This window comes from Podarcis gaigeae, assembly GCF_964106915.1.
Source record: "Podarcis gaigeae genome assembly, chromosome: 11".
Lineage (NCBI taxonomy): Eukaryota > Metazoa > Chordata > Lepidosauria > Squamata > Lacertidae > Podarcis > Podarcis gaigeae.
Window position 1 is genome coordinate 52976810 of NC_139687.1, and position 14490 is coordinate 52991299.

The 14490-nt window shown below is 43.3% G+C and overlaps 1 protein-coding gene and 1 long non-coding RNA gene across 4 annotated transcripts in view; one reads left to right on the forward strand and one right to left on the reverse strand.

Annotated features, from left to right (window-relative positions):
• Positions 1–14490, reverse strand: part of DCC (DCC netrin 1 receptor) — a 947660-nt gene that overhangs the window by 442520 nt on the left and 490650 nt on the right. The gene's annotated exons all lie outside the window — the stretch shown is intronic.
• Positions 1–14490, forward strand: part of LOC310827234 — a 65875-nt gene that overhangs the window by 35734 nt on the left and 15651 nt on the right. The window lies entirely within an intron of this gene.

Genomic DNA, 14490 nt, shown 5'->3' on the forward strand with positions numbered 1-14490 from the left:
CCAATCACCAGCAGGCCTTGTTGCAGCCACTAGTCACCTGCCCAATCGCTGCTGCCAATCTCCTGCTTGCTGCTGCCATTAGTCACACGTCCCCCTTCTGCATTCACTATCTGTGTATAAGACGACACCCATTTAGCAAAAAACATCGTCTTATACACAGAAAAATATGGTAAGTTGCAGATGTGGGAGACCTGATCCAAAGAAAAATTATGATGTGATGGTAGTGTGTGTGTGTGTGTGTGTGTGTGTGTGTGTGTGTGTTAGGGCTTATCCATACCTCCATTTTGCCTGCCACATTCCCCTGCGAAAATCTGACTTTTAGGACTGAATTGGAATGGCAATTTGATTCTCCATGGATTGCCATTGTTCCAATTTAATGCTAAAGAGCAGGTTTTCCAGGGGAAAACAGTGACGCAAAGGCAAAACCGCATAGAAAGCACAGGTCAACTAAAAAACCACTCAGCCCCATGTTTCCAGGCACAGGAGAAGTGGAGCACTTAAGGCATCTGGTTATTTCATCTGCCAAGTATGAATTTGTGAGGGAAATCAACTTGGGGGTGATAATCAATGATTTTGCAATGAAAAAGACCTGGGGGGAAACAAAGCTTTCAAATGAATTGGTCTGTTGATAAAATGTTAACAGCTGCATTGATCCATCAGAATATTTTTTTTAAAAAAAATCAACGTAACAAGGATTGTGTTAGGACCAACCCCGAGCTACAAATAGTCAACAAGCTTTGAAGAACTGCTCATCAGACTGGATACTATATTAAACCAAAATAAGCCAAAGTACCCTGTGCAGCTGGTTTTTTTAAAAAAAATGTTTGCTGTGATCTAATTTCAGAATTAAAATTTTAAAAGATGATGCTGTTAAGGTGCTACACTCAATATGCAAGCAAGTTTGGAAAACTCAGCAGTGGCCAGAAGATTGGAGAAGATCAGTCTACATCCCAATCCCAAAGAAGGGCAGTGCCAAAGAATGCTCCAACTACCGCACAATTGCACTCGTTTCACACGCTAGCAAGGTTATGCTTAAAATTCTACAAGGAAGGCTCAAGCAGTATGTGGACCGAGAACTCCCAGAAGTGCAAGCTGGATTTAGAAGAGGCAGAGGAACCAGAGACCAAATTGCAAACATGCGCTGGATTATGGAGAAAGCTAGAGAGTTCCAGAAAGACATCTACTTCTGCTTCATTGACTATGCAAAAGCCTTTGACTGTGTCGACCACGGCAAACTATGGCAAGCTCTTAAAGAAATGGGAGTGCCAGATCACCTCATCTGTCTCCTGAGAAATCTCTATGTGGGACAAGAAGCTACAGTTAGAACTGGATATGGAACAACTGATTGGTTCAAAATTGGGAAAGGAGTACGACAAGGCTGTATTTTGTCTCCCTGCTTATTTAACTTATATGCAGAATTCATCATGCGAAAGGCTGGGCTGGATGAATCCCTAGCCGGAATTAAGATTGCCCGAAGAAATATCAACAACCTCAGATATGCAGATGACACAACCTTGATGGCAGAAAGTGAGGAGGAATTAAAGAACCTTTTAATGAGGGTGAAAGAGGAGAGCGCAAAATATGGTCTGAAGCTCAACATCAAAAAAACGAAGATCATGGCCACTGGTCCCATCACCTCCTGGCAAATAGAAGGGGAAGAAATGGAGGTAGTGAGAGATTTTACTTTCTTGGGCTCAATGATCACTGCAGATGGTGACAGCAGCCACGAAATTAAAAGACGCCTGCTTCTTGGGAGAAGGGCAATGACAGGCCTAGACAGCATCTTGAGAAGTAGAGACATCACCTTGCCAACAAAGGTTCGTATAGTTAAAGCTATGGTTTTCCCAGTAGTGATGTATGGAAGTGAGAGCTGGACCATAAAGAAGGCTGATCGCCGAAGAATTGATGCTTTTGAATTATGGTGCTGGAGGAGACTCTTGAGAGTCCCATGGACTGCAAGAAGATCAAACCTCTCCATACTGAAGGAAATCAACCCTGAGTGCTCACTGGAAGGACAGATTGTGAAGCTGAGGCTCCAGTACTTTGGCCACCTCATGAGAAGAGAAGACTCCCTGGAGAAGACCCTGATGTTGGGAAAGATGGAGGGCACAAGGAGAAGGGGACGGCAGAGGACGAGATGGTTGGATAGTGTTTTCGAGGTTACCAGCATGAGTTTGACCAAACTGCGGGAGGCAGTGGAGGACAGAGGTGCCTGGCGTTCTCTGGTCCATGGGGTCACGAAGAGTCGGACACGACTAAACGACTAAACAACAACAATTTCAGAAACTTTCCCATGCCTTGTGAGATTCTTTGAATAGGATGGGATGAGGATGTGGCAAATGTGGGACGGGGGCCTGGGTTATGACTTTGTACCAGCCCGTCCGCCCCCTAAATGCTATCCCTGCACTAGACCAAGAAATGTTCAGCCATATGGTGTGGCGTTATGATGTATCTAGCATTTCTGCTAATGTACATTTAATTTGGAAACACAGCTCTATTTTTCCTGCTTTTATTATCATTAGTGGTGATGGTAGGGAGAGAGGCTTAACCACAGTCTTTTGCACTGGGGGGAGAAGCTGGTGGTTTATAAAGGACTCAAGTGTGACAACCAGGACTACCATGTCATAGGGAATTAAACTGGTCATACTTAATGTATTAGGGTGACAATGGAACCATGGGTCCAGGGGCCATATGTGGCCCTCCAGGCAACATTATCTGGTCCTTAGAACTCGCCCCAGGCTACACCTTCTGCCCTTCACCAGCCTTGCTCTGCCCCTGTCCTCAAGTGCTTTTGCCTTGCAAGAATGCACCATTGGGTTGTAATAACAAGCTCCTGCTTGCCTAGATGGAGCTGCGTGTAGAAACCCTCAGATTTTACAAAGGTAAGTGTCACATCTATTGCCTTACCAATGTTTAGCCTCCGACCCCCACCCTACTCCTGGTATATAGTCCCTGGGAGGCTGGGCATGAGCGAATGGGGTTATTTGGCTAAAAAGAACTCCCCACCCCTGATTAAGACCACAAGAAGCACAGGGAGTAAAAATAAAAGCAACAGCAAGTTCATGTGACCAGCAGAATGCTGGCAGGCGTGAGCTGGATGCAGGGCTGGAGTCTGACTCGGGAGAGGGGGGGGGGTCAGTGATTTGTGGGGAACTGTACCACCCAGGAGGCAAGAGTCAGAGGCAGGGGAAGCTTTAGAGTTGGAGGGTGGAGCACAGGATGGGTCAGGAGAAGAGGAGGAAGAGACAGGTCAGGAAAGTGAAGGACCAGGTGCTTCCTCGTTGTCTCCCAGAACCAGGAGGGGGTTGAAAAGGGATGAGCAAAGGAAGTTTCTATGCAGGCATAGTCTCCAGCTACATGCGTGCAGCCCATCGGAGGAAGGTTCATAAAAAGGTGGTGGAAGAATGGTCCCCTGTTGCTGCAACTGCTCCATAGTATGCAAACCTGGGAATAGATGCTTAGTAGGCATAGGTATCCAGAGGTATAGAAACAACAGTAAGTGTTATCTTTGACATTAAAGAGTTGACTATCTGCCATGTGCACTCCTTTGGCTGGGGAGAATCCTTCACGGTTCACCCCTTTGTACACCATGCAGTGAATTCTTTAAGCTATGAATTCTCAGCAACGTGAGCATTGTTTAGAATTATTCCAGCTAAGGTGCATGAAACCAGAGATGCAGAAAGGCACTTGAAAAAGCATAGCAACTCCAGTGATAGAGTTTGTCAGCTTTTGTCTTCTACCCAAATGGGATCATTTTTCTTTTCTGTCCTTTTTACCAACGTTACATATGGGAAATTAGGAAATGACAAAGAGGAATGGCTTGCAATAAACACACTAATCTTCAAGGTGGGGAGAGGGTGGGGGGAAGAATTAGAGGGCTGTGGATTTGTTTACAAACCGAATTAAAGATGAGCAGCTGAACAACTTTCTTGGCTGCCTGTGCAGCTGAGATGCAACCCAAATAAGGGCTCCCACTGAAAGCGGGTGGAGAAAACTAAGGAAGATGTAAACTCAGATGACAAAAATCGAGGAAGGAGCCAAAATTCTCATCTTGGCATCTAGCAGTTGAAGAATAGTCATAGCAAGTGGAAACAGATGAGACACACACAACTTGCAGATAGTGACACTCTGGGCAGGTCCAAGAATGGGTGAGGGAGGCATTTTTCCAAGCCCCAAAGGCCATGGTGAATGGGGCTCCTTACCATGGAGGAAAAGTTGGGGCAATATTGTAGATTATGCTTGCGGACGTTTACATAAAGCATTTACCCATATCTCTGTATGAGGCATCTTGGTCTATGATGGAGCTAAGCAGGAGAAATGATGGAACAGAACAGGATGGTGTAGCCTCTCCTCTTGAAAAAAGAGTGAGTGACTAAGCTTCTTGAAGAATGGCATGATCTGCAGAGACAGAATGCTCTCTCAAGAATTACAAAAGTCAGAATTCCTGTTGGCATTTCCTTCACACATGCAGAAAGAGTAGCGGGAGATGGGCACAAATAAGGAGGGGCAAGCAGCATAAGAATCAGGAGCATTAGCCTTACTCAGGTCTTCTTCCCAATGTGGGATTACCATTGTGTGAAAGTAAGAATGGGGTTTTGCTTCCTAATCCCATCCCCTTCATTGCATCAGAATCCGGCCTACAGCTTTGCTCGCATCCCCAGCACTTCTACCAACTCCTAGTTCTTCTGGGGTTGGGGAGAACTGAGCATCGAAGTGTTACTTGAACTGCAGCTTGAACTGTCAGCTGCCTTTGTTTTAGAGAGATTTACCATTAGTGTAAGAACTTAAGAGCCCTGCCGGATCAGACCAAAGACAGACATATAGACACAACACGTAGGCTAATAACTGTTAGAGCGTATATAATAGAATAGCACTGATCCGTAGCATGAATCTGACTTACATATTCTTGTGAAAAATATTGGCTGATGAAGACTATCACGAAACAGTAGTATCATTCCGGAAACACTGTCCTTAAGACTTTTGGGATGTCTTCCATTGCAACTGTTGTAAAACTATTAAGAAAACTTTACTTTTCAGACTTTTGAGAAGTCTTCTGTTGGAACCTTTGAATAACCATTGTGAGAGTGACCTTTGATGCCTATCTTGAACACATGGCTTGACGTTCTGTGCCACTAGTCTGTTACATTGTATATATGAATTCCAATAGATTTATTTCTACTTTTTGAATGATACCATTATTCTATTATATAGTGTGTCTATATTTCTGTGATTGGTTCTCATCGCAACACAGGGATCAGAACCAAAGGCCTATCAAGCCCAAGATTCAGTTCTCAGCAATGGATAACTACATGCCTTTGGGAAGCCCTAAAGCAGGCATGAGCACACCAGCTGTTTCCTTAACTTGTGTTCCCCAGCAACTGGCATTCAGATGCAAATTGTTTCTGATACTGGAAAGAATGGTTTCATTTCTACTGAAGGAAGTTACAATTTGAGAAATGGGAAGGAAGCAGAAAAAGATTGGAATGGTTCAATCTTATTTATGAGCCAAGCCAGAATTCAAAGGACATTTGGCAACTGGGGAAAGGGGTGTATTCTTTTGAACATGTCCACACACTCACATATACACTGTAACACTCAGCAACATCTCTTACTGATATCTTGCCCCTGGACTTAAGCCTATGCACTATGTATATTGCAATGAAGCAAGACAGCCACACAAAAGCAAAGAGGATCTTTCTGCATTTGGCATGAAGTTGATGCAGCAAGGCAGGAGAATTAAACTTGGAATGAGTCTCTAGTCCACCTTAACAGTTACAAATGTGCTGGCATCAACAAATATACCCAAGTGCTACCAGTAATTGTGAATAAAAGGCTTTGCCATGCTTTCTATTTAGGAAGTGTTAGGAATTAAAGTGCACACTAGACAAATGAGTTCTGCTCCCCTGAACCCACAAAACAACAAAAACTATTTCAGAACTATTTGGAAATCAAGTGAGGACAATATACAATAAAACACAATCCAGTTTAATTAAATGCTCCACTTTCATCTTTCTGCAACTAACAAGAAAAAGACGCTGATTAAACATACTTTACGAATCTATAAAGATCCAAATGTCATTTTTTATTGTTCTAGTTGTACTGAAGGAAAAACATAAACTGCCTCCTTCCATTTGCTATCCCATTTGTAGGTATAGAACAGGCAAACTCAGCCCTCCAGATGTTTTGGGACTACAACTCCCATCATTCCTAGCTAACAGGACCAGTGGTCAGGGATGATGGGAATTGTAGTCCCAAAACATCTGGAGGGCTGAGTTTGCCCATGCCTGGTGTAGAATGTAGGAACAGCTGTTCCAATGCCATTTTGGGGTCACAATTCTACCTCCCAACAAAAATGGGGGATGTGGTGATGGGCAAGGGGTCTTCTTACCCCTCCAAACCATTTAGAAGCCTCCATTTCTGCCAGCAGCAGGAGCAGAACTGTGTTCACCTCTGGAAAAGATGCTAACATGCCCACACTAGTGCCGTTCCTCTAGTGCAAATGTGGCACCAGCTATTTCATCCTGCTTTTGTGTTGCCAGATATGTCTGTAGACCCAATAGCTTTTAAATGGTAAAACAGAGGGTGGAAAATCTCCCCTCTTCACCAAAATGGTTTCATTAGTTTCATGCCCTCCTCCACTTGCCCTGCATAGGGATCCACCTGGAATTCTCTACCCAGTATTGAGCAAGTCCAAAAAACAGAAGTGGGAAGGAGCTACTGCACTTAACTTCACTGCAGGTGGGCAATTGCTGCTTCCAAGGAGAGAAAGTGGATGGGCAAAGAAGCCAGGGAGCTGGCGCAGTGCGAATGCACTTTGAGCTATGCCAACCTCCCAGCTGCTAGTGTCTTCAGGACCATGTTGTGGTCACTTCCTCCCCAAATACCCTAAGAAATGTAGCCAAAGGGTTATCTTCAACAAGGGTACCGTCTGTGTACCTGCATACACTTTAGCTGAACCGTGTAAATCAACATTTTACAGTGGTACCTTGGATCTCAAACTTAATGCGTTCTGGAAGTCTGTTCCAAAACCAAAGCGTTCCAAAACCAAGGCACTCTGTCCCATAGAAATAATGCAAAATGGATTAATCCGTTCCAGACTTTTAAAAACAACCCCTAAAACAGCAATTTGACATGATTTTTACAATTTAACATGAATAACGAGACAATTGATCCATAAAATGGAAGCAATAAACAATGTACTGTGGTCACACAATCAATCAGTAGCTGAACTGGGTTCCACACAGTCACAAAAAGAAAACAAAAAAGCCACAAAAACAAAAACGCAAAATAAATAGCAAAAACCACAGCGTAACACTCAAAATAGAAGTGTGGCACTCAAATCAGAAGTGTAATACTTAAAATGGAAGCATGGCACTCAAAATGGAGTATGTTCAGCTTCCAAAAAAGGTTAGCAAACCAGAACACTTACTTCCGGATTTGCAGTATTTGGGTTCTGGTTCTTTGAGTACCAAGCCATTTGAGAATCAAGCTCTTTTGCACAGACACCTGCACCACATAAAGACAGTTCGTACCTGAGTTCAGTGCAGCACATGAACAAGCCTTAAGGGTACTTAAACTTCACACACACAAAAATGAGCTAAAAATCAAGGAGGTAGATAAGAGAGAATGTTGAGAATGGTACCTTCCATAATAGCTGATTTCTGATTTTCACATTTTCCACATGGTTTTTATTGTATTGCTTTTATGTATAATTGTTGTAAAATGCTAATTGGATCAGATTTTTCTATTAAAAAAATGAATTGTTGTATATCAATATTTCTATAGATTAAATAAATAAATAAATCACCTCAGTGCATTTTGGACCCTACTGGCCCTTCACCAGGGAAATTAAGAGAAATAAAGATCTGGCATGTACTGCCTCTTCTTTTATATGCTAAAAATATGTTTGAGATCTCCTGTCTCCTGCCACAGAGTTCTCTGAAGAGAGGGAAGTACTCTTAAAGCAATTTAACTCTGCAGTGAAGATACAGCCTACGATACCACAGCTGTCCAGTGATGGACTAGGCCGGCTGAAATGCATATTCACATAGATAACTCAGAATATGAGGGGGCACTATAAAACATGCCCTGTGCATTGTCTCACTGCCACATATGTCTACCTAGAACCTGCAGGAATCTGAGTAGGTTCCTTTTATTAGGTCAAATTCAAATACACGAGCTTCAGAAGTAATTACATAATAGAGCCTCTTTTTTCACTTCATCCCCTCAGGAGAAACTTGACTTCAAGTGTGTAATTTGAAGAGACCTTTTGTTCATTCCCACAGATGTATTAAAACATTTCCCTGCAGTCTTTGCAAAGAGATGGTGGTTTTTTTATATGAAAAAACCAACCTCTCCATCTATTGCATGTCATACAAGAGAACAAGATTAAAGAAAGCTAAATGTGTAGCAGAAGCAAATGATAAAACTTCCAAATCTTGTACTTTATGCTTGAAGAGGAAATGGGATGTTTGAATGACCACAGAATCATAGAGTTGGAAGAGACATTGAGGAACGTCTAGTACAGCCCCTTGAAATGTAGAAATCTGCAGCTGTCCTTAATGGGGATAGAACATGCAAACTACCAATCTCCCATTGGTAGTGGTGCCATAATTCCTGCAGGCATTTGCACCCCATTTCCCACCCATGTGGCAGGAGCCATGCTTTGCAGATGACTAAAACTGGGGGAGATTCAGGATGTAGCCCTTGGACTACCTGATAGCAGTCAGTGTAAGTACAGATCCTGAAAAGCACAGGATCTGACCCGCGCAGAAACCTGAAAGGTACAGATCAGGTGAGTTTGCTTCAGATTGCGGACAAACAAACTTGCTCCAGATTCCCTAAGCCACAGTGATCCATGCTCTGGCAGTTCCTAGATGAATTATCACAATGGCTTCGACGTGAGGGGTTTTATTAAATACAACCCAGAACCTGGAATTTTGATGGGTACAAGGAAGAGGTAGTCATCAAGGTCCCATGATAGGCTCAGCCCCACAAGAGGCAGAAGTGATGGCCACCAATATGGATGGCTGTAAAACAGGGTTAGACAAATTCACAAAGTACAAAACTATCAATGGCTACTAGCCTTGAGGGCTAAACTTTGCATTCATGGTCAGACACAGTACCTCTCTGAATAACAGGTCCTGGGAACTGAGTGCTGTTGCACGCTTGTTTTGCTTGGGTTACTCGTTGGCCTAGATTGGCCATTGGCCTGATCCAGCAGGCACTCCTTATATTCCTTTGTGGTTCCCTCCTCTCTCCCCCAGTAGAAGTAAAGTTTTGCAAAGTGCAGAGTGAGACCATGTAGCAGTGAGTTATACAGAGCCATGCCATTCAGCTCAGTGCTACTGCAACTACTCAGTCTAACAACTTTTAGAGGTCCCTCACCACTGCAACCTCTGAACATAAAGGTAAAGGGACCCCTGACCATTAGGTCCAGTCGTGGCCGACTCTGGGGTTGCGGCGCTCATCTCGCTTTATTGGCTGAGGGAGCTGGCATACAGCTTCTGGGTCATGTGGCCAGCATGACTAAGCTGCTTCTGGCAAACCAGAGCAGCACACGGAAACGCCGTTTACCTTCCCACCAGAGTGGTACCTATTTATCTACTTGCACTTTGACGTGCTTTCGAACTGCTAGGGACCGAGCAATGGGAGCTCACCTCGTCACGGGGATTCGAACCGCTGACCTTCTGATCGTCAAGTCCTAGGCTGTGTGGTTCAACCCAAAGCACCAGCCACGTCCCTTACTTCTGAACATAGGCACCAACTATAGGGAGCCCTGGGGACCCGGGGACCCACAAAAATTGTGGGTGCTCAGCACCCACAGCATGGACTCTGATGTGACTTCCGGTACAACCTGGAAGTTGCATCAGAGTTCTCTTAAGGCCTCAGGCATGATTTCTGAGGCCCCACAAGGCCTTGGAGATCGCATCCAAGGCCCTGCTAGGCCTCAAAAGCGCTGCTGCAGTGTGCTGATTAGCTTGACGTCATGACATTATAATATCACATGACATCGCAGGCACCATTGGGCACTCATAACCTGGGGCCCAAGTTGGTGCCCCTGCCTCTGAATCTGTTAGATTGTTCAAAAAGGATGGGTTGGGACTTTTGGCAGCTGCCCCACATTGGTTGGAAAGAAATATTGCAACCAAAGTCCTCATGTATAACATAACTGTTCATTTGCTTAAAAAAAAAAAAAAGACTTGGAAAGTTAAAAATGGAAGGTACATGTTTTCTTCTCTTATACATGCAAGTTGGGAGAAAATACATTCATGGTTAATAAGTGGTCTACAGTCATGGTTTAACAGGCTATATTGAAATAAATCATTGCCCATAAACCCTATGCTGAGTGTGACTAATGCTCCTACAATATACTTATAAGGGAAGACTGTGTGTTTGTGTTCAAACCTTCATAAGTATTTTTAATTGCTTATGCCTGGGTAAAATAATAGAACTGCAGACATGAAAGGACCAGAGACTCCAGACTTGCCAGTTCTGCAAGCATTGCTTTGGGGAAAAGGAAATGAAAATTAACTATCATCATGCCAGTACAAAAAACTATGGCTACACTTCATAGGATCATAGAGTTGTACAGTTGGAAGGGACCACAAGGGTCATTTAGTCCAACCCACTGCAATACAGGAATCTTTTGCCCAATGCTGGGCTCAAAACTACCAGCCTGAGATTAAGAGTCTCATGCTCCGTTGGCTGAGCTATCTCAGGTTGGAATACTGTATCTAATCCTAACCACCACACATCCAAAGGGACATTGTTAAGGTCTACAGAGAGGGGCTGTTTAGTAGAGATGTTGCAAAAAATAATCTAGGGAATCTTGCAGGTGTGAACTCTCCTGAACTGAGAAGAAGGATTGGGAAGTGCAAGTCCGTAAGTGTTAGTCTTCTCATTTTTCCAATCCTAAATTCATTTTGCCACACTTCTGCATAAGTTTGTTTTAAACAGTATGTATATATGGTCATTAAGAAATTCAGAATAATAAAAATCAACCATAAAACAAGTGTTACAGAATGTGAGATTCACCATTACTGTGTGAGACTATGTCCCCAAGGTATTATTCAAGGATAAGATGGCAGGGGTGGGGGTGGGGAGATGAAAAGAATTCACTTCACCCAAATGCATCCCTCCAAAATGAACTCTGCAGGTAGGCACATTCCATTGCCTTGGTGATTGACATATCCAGAAAAAGGAACTCTTGCAAAAATTGTCTACCAAAGCACACATGTCTATAGGCAGTTTTGCCTAATATGCACATTTTTGCAAGCATCTGTCCTAATATACTTTTTTGTGTCCATTTCACTAATACAAAAGTCTGTGTGTGTTTGCATGTTTCCCATGTGCAGATTAGATACCAGACTAAACAGACAACACGCTGTTACTCTCAGCAGGAGATTTTACATATTTTACATACATATTATGTATTTGACATTCATTTCCTTCTGTAACTCTAACATGAATTCAATATCAAATACACTTGCATAATATGCAGAATTCCTCCTGAAAGGAATGGTACTTCAACAAACACCCAACATTCTCAAGGGGGGTTGCTGCATTGATTTCAACATGTATAGTGGCAGGACACCAGTGTGCAATGCACAAGAGAGTGAGAATCTGGCAGCGCATGAATAATAGAGTGTACATAAGAAGCTATGGGTTAAAGAACCTAGGACTTGCTTGGTGGCTCGAATCCCCGCAACGGAGTGACCTCCCACTGCTCGGTCCCAGCTCCTGCCAACCTAGCAGTTCGAAAGCACGTCAAAGTGTAAGTAGATAAATAGGTACCACTCTGGCAGGAAGGTAAACGGTGTTTCCGTGCACTGTTCTGGTTCACCAGAAGTGGCTTAGTCATGCTGCCCACATGACCCGGAAACTGTACGCCAGCTCCCTCGGCCAATAAAGTGAAATGAGCGCCGCAACCCCAGAGTCGGTCACGACTGGACCTAATGGTCAGGGGCCCCTTTACCTTTACTAAGAACATCAGAAGAGCCTGCTGGATCAGGCCAATGGCTCAGCATCCTGTTCTCACAACCAGATGCCTGTGGGAAACCTGCCAGCAGGATCTGAGCACAATGGCAGTCCCCATTTTTGGTTCCAGCACCTGCTGTTCAGAAGCGTTGCTGTACCCCCTGCTCTTATACACACATTGGTCCTGGCAGGTGAATCCATCGGCTCTGGAATCATGGCTTTCCAGATTCCTCCTCCGTCCCCAGCATCTTCCAGTCATCTTGCTTCCACAAGATTGCTACTTCCCTTCAGTTGGCCAATCTCTGCTTAAGCATCCTTTGCCTAAATTTGTCGTATATACAGAAGCAGTATGCACAGTGCTTCCGACATTAGGTAAAATGTAAAGGTAAAGGACCCTTGGACAGTTAAGTCTAGTCAAAGGCAACTATGGGGTTGCAGCGCTCATCTTGCTTTCAGGCCGAGGAAGCCAGCATTTGTCCACAGACAACTTTCTGGGTCATGTGGCCAGCAGGACTAAACTGCTTCTGGCGCAACGGGACACCATGACGGAAACCAGAGTGCACGGAAACACTGCTTGCCTTCCTGCCACAGCAGTACCTATTTATCTACTTGCACTGGCGTGCTTTCAAACTGCTAGGGCGGCAGGAGATGGGACAGAGCAACAGGAGCTCACTCTGTTGTGGGGATTCGAACCGCCGACCTTCCGATCGGCAAGCCCAAGAGGCTCAGTGGTTTAGAACACAGCGCCACCCATGTCCCACATTAAAGCCATTCCCATCACCCTAGAATCATGTCCATGCTGTCTAGGAAATAACAGACATATTTTGTGACTGCCTTTGCAGAAAATAACATTCAGATACTGGTGTTTGTACAAATACAAATATTTCAGCACATAAAGTGTACATGTACCCAGAGACTTAAATAACCAACAAGCCAGATTCAGTAGTTTTCTACTTACATGTTAAGTTTAGCATGCATAGGCAAACTGGGCTGGTAGATATGATTTGAGACCAGGGGCAGATCCCGAGTAAACACACTTTTATATATCCATGCAAAAAACATATGCAAAAGAACTCAAGAATAGCATTGACTGAAGGAAGGAGTCTATGCTCAATCTTTTTCTTTTTATGACATAGCTATAGCACAAAATTATAAAGCAACAATGTAAAATTATAATGATGTGGAATATCACTAAATTATCACCCATTTATGTATGCTGATGCTTATCAGTTTACGTTGCGTGGATTAATTTGTGCATCTGATCAGGGCAGAGGAAAAAGAAGGCGAATCTAAAAGTCACTGGTTGTCTCTCATTTTGAATTTACACTCATTTGCTTAATCTCATTATACAGATGCACAATGCTAAGCCCACTTGGGTGGTTTGGCGATTTTAATACTCTCTTTCAGCCATAGCCCAGTGTTTGCCTCTGCTAGGACACGTGGCCTCTGTTAACCCAGCTCACTTGTCAGATAAATCCTTGCTGTGCTGCACTCCACTGTATTTTAATAAATCAAGCCTGAACCAATTCTCCCAGGATGTTTTGAGAACCAGCAAATAGGTGGAGGAGACCTGATCTCCGACTGCCTAGTGAATTTCAGTACAGTCTGAGTGCTCCAGAGGGGATTGATAGGCTACCATAGGCAAGAACTACAAATTATTCTTGTGTTTCTCTCTCAGCATGGAGTGAATTCATCAGAAAACTTTCTGACATGTTGTGTGAGAATTCAGTGGGTAACAAAAGGGCTTGAGAATGAGAAGTAACAATGAAGTGGGAGGTTCGTTCGTAGCTGAGATACTCAGCTAGGTGGAAGTAAGAGGACTTCTTAAGCTCCATTTAGAGAGATATACTAGACAGTAGACAGAGGTGCACAACAGCCACAAGGTTCAGTCTGAGCCCCAATTTAACGCTTATGAAATCTGCCTGCCTCAGCCTGAGGCACTTCATATACTTGATTGATTCAACTTGATTATTTAATTTCTATACTGCATAATATATTAAAAGTATCTCCAAGCAGTGTACAGTAAACTGAAGCAGCAACAGACAATTTTAAAAAGTATTTCAAAAATACACAGTAACATATAAAAATGTTACATTAACACAAAGTTACATATATATATATATATATATATATATATATATATATATATATTACATACACACACACACACACAGTGGTACCTCGGGTTACATACGCTTCAGGTTACATATGCTTCAGGTTACAGACTCCACTAACCCAGAAATAGTACCTCGGGTTAAGAACTTTGCTTCAGGATGAGAAAAGAAATCGTGTTCTGGCGGCGCAGCAGCAGCAGCAGAAGGCCCCAGGTTAAGAACAGTTTCAGGTTAACAACGGACCACTGGAACGAATTTAGTAGTTAACCCGAGCTACCCCTATGTCTGTCTGTCTCTCTCTCTCTCGTGTATATATATATATATGTGCATATATCTATCATCTATCTATCTATCAACTATCTATCTATCTATCTATCTATCTATCTATCTATCTATC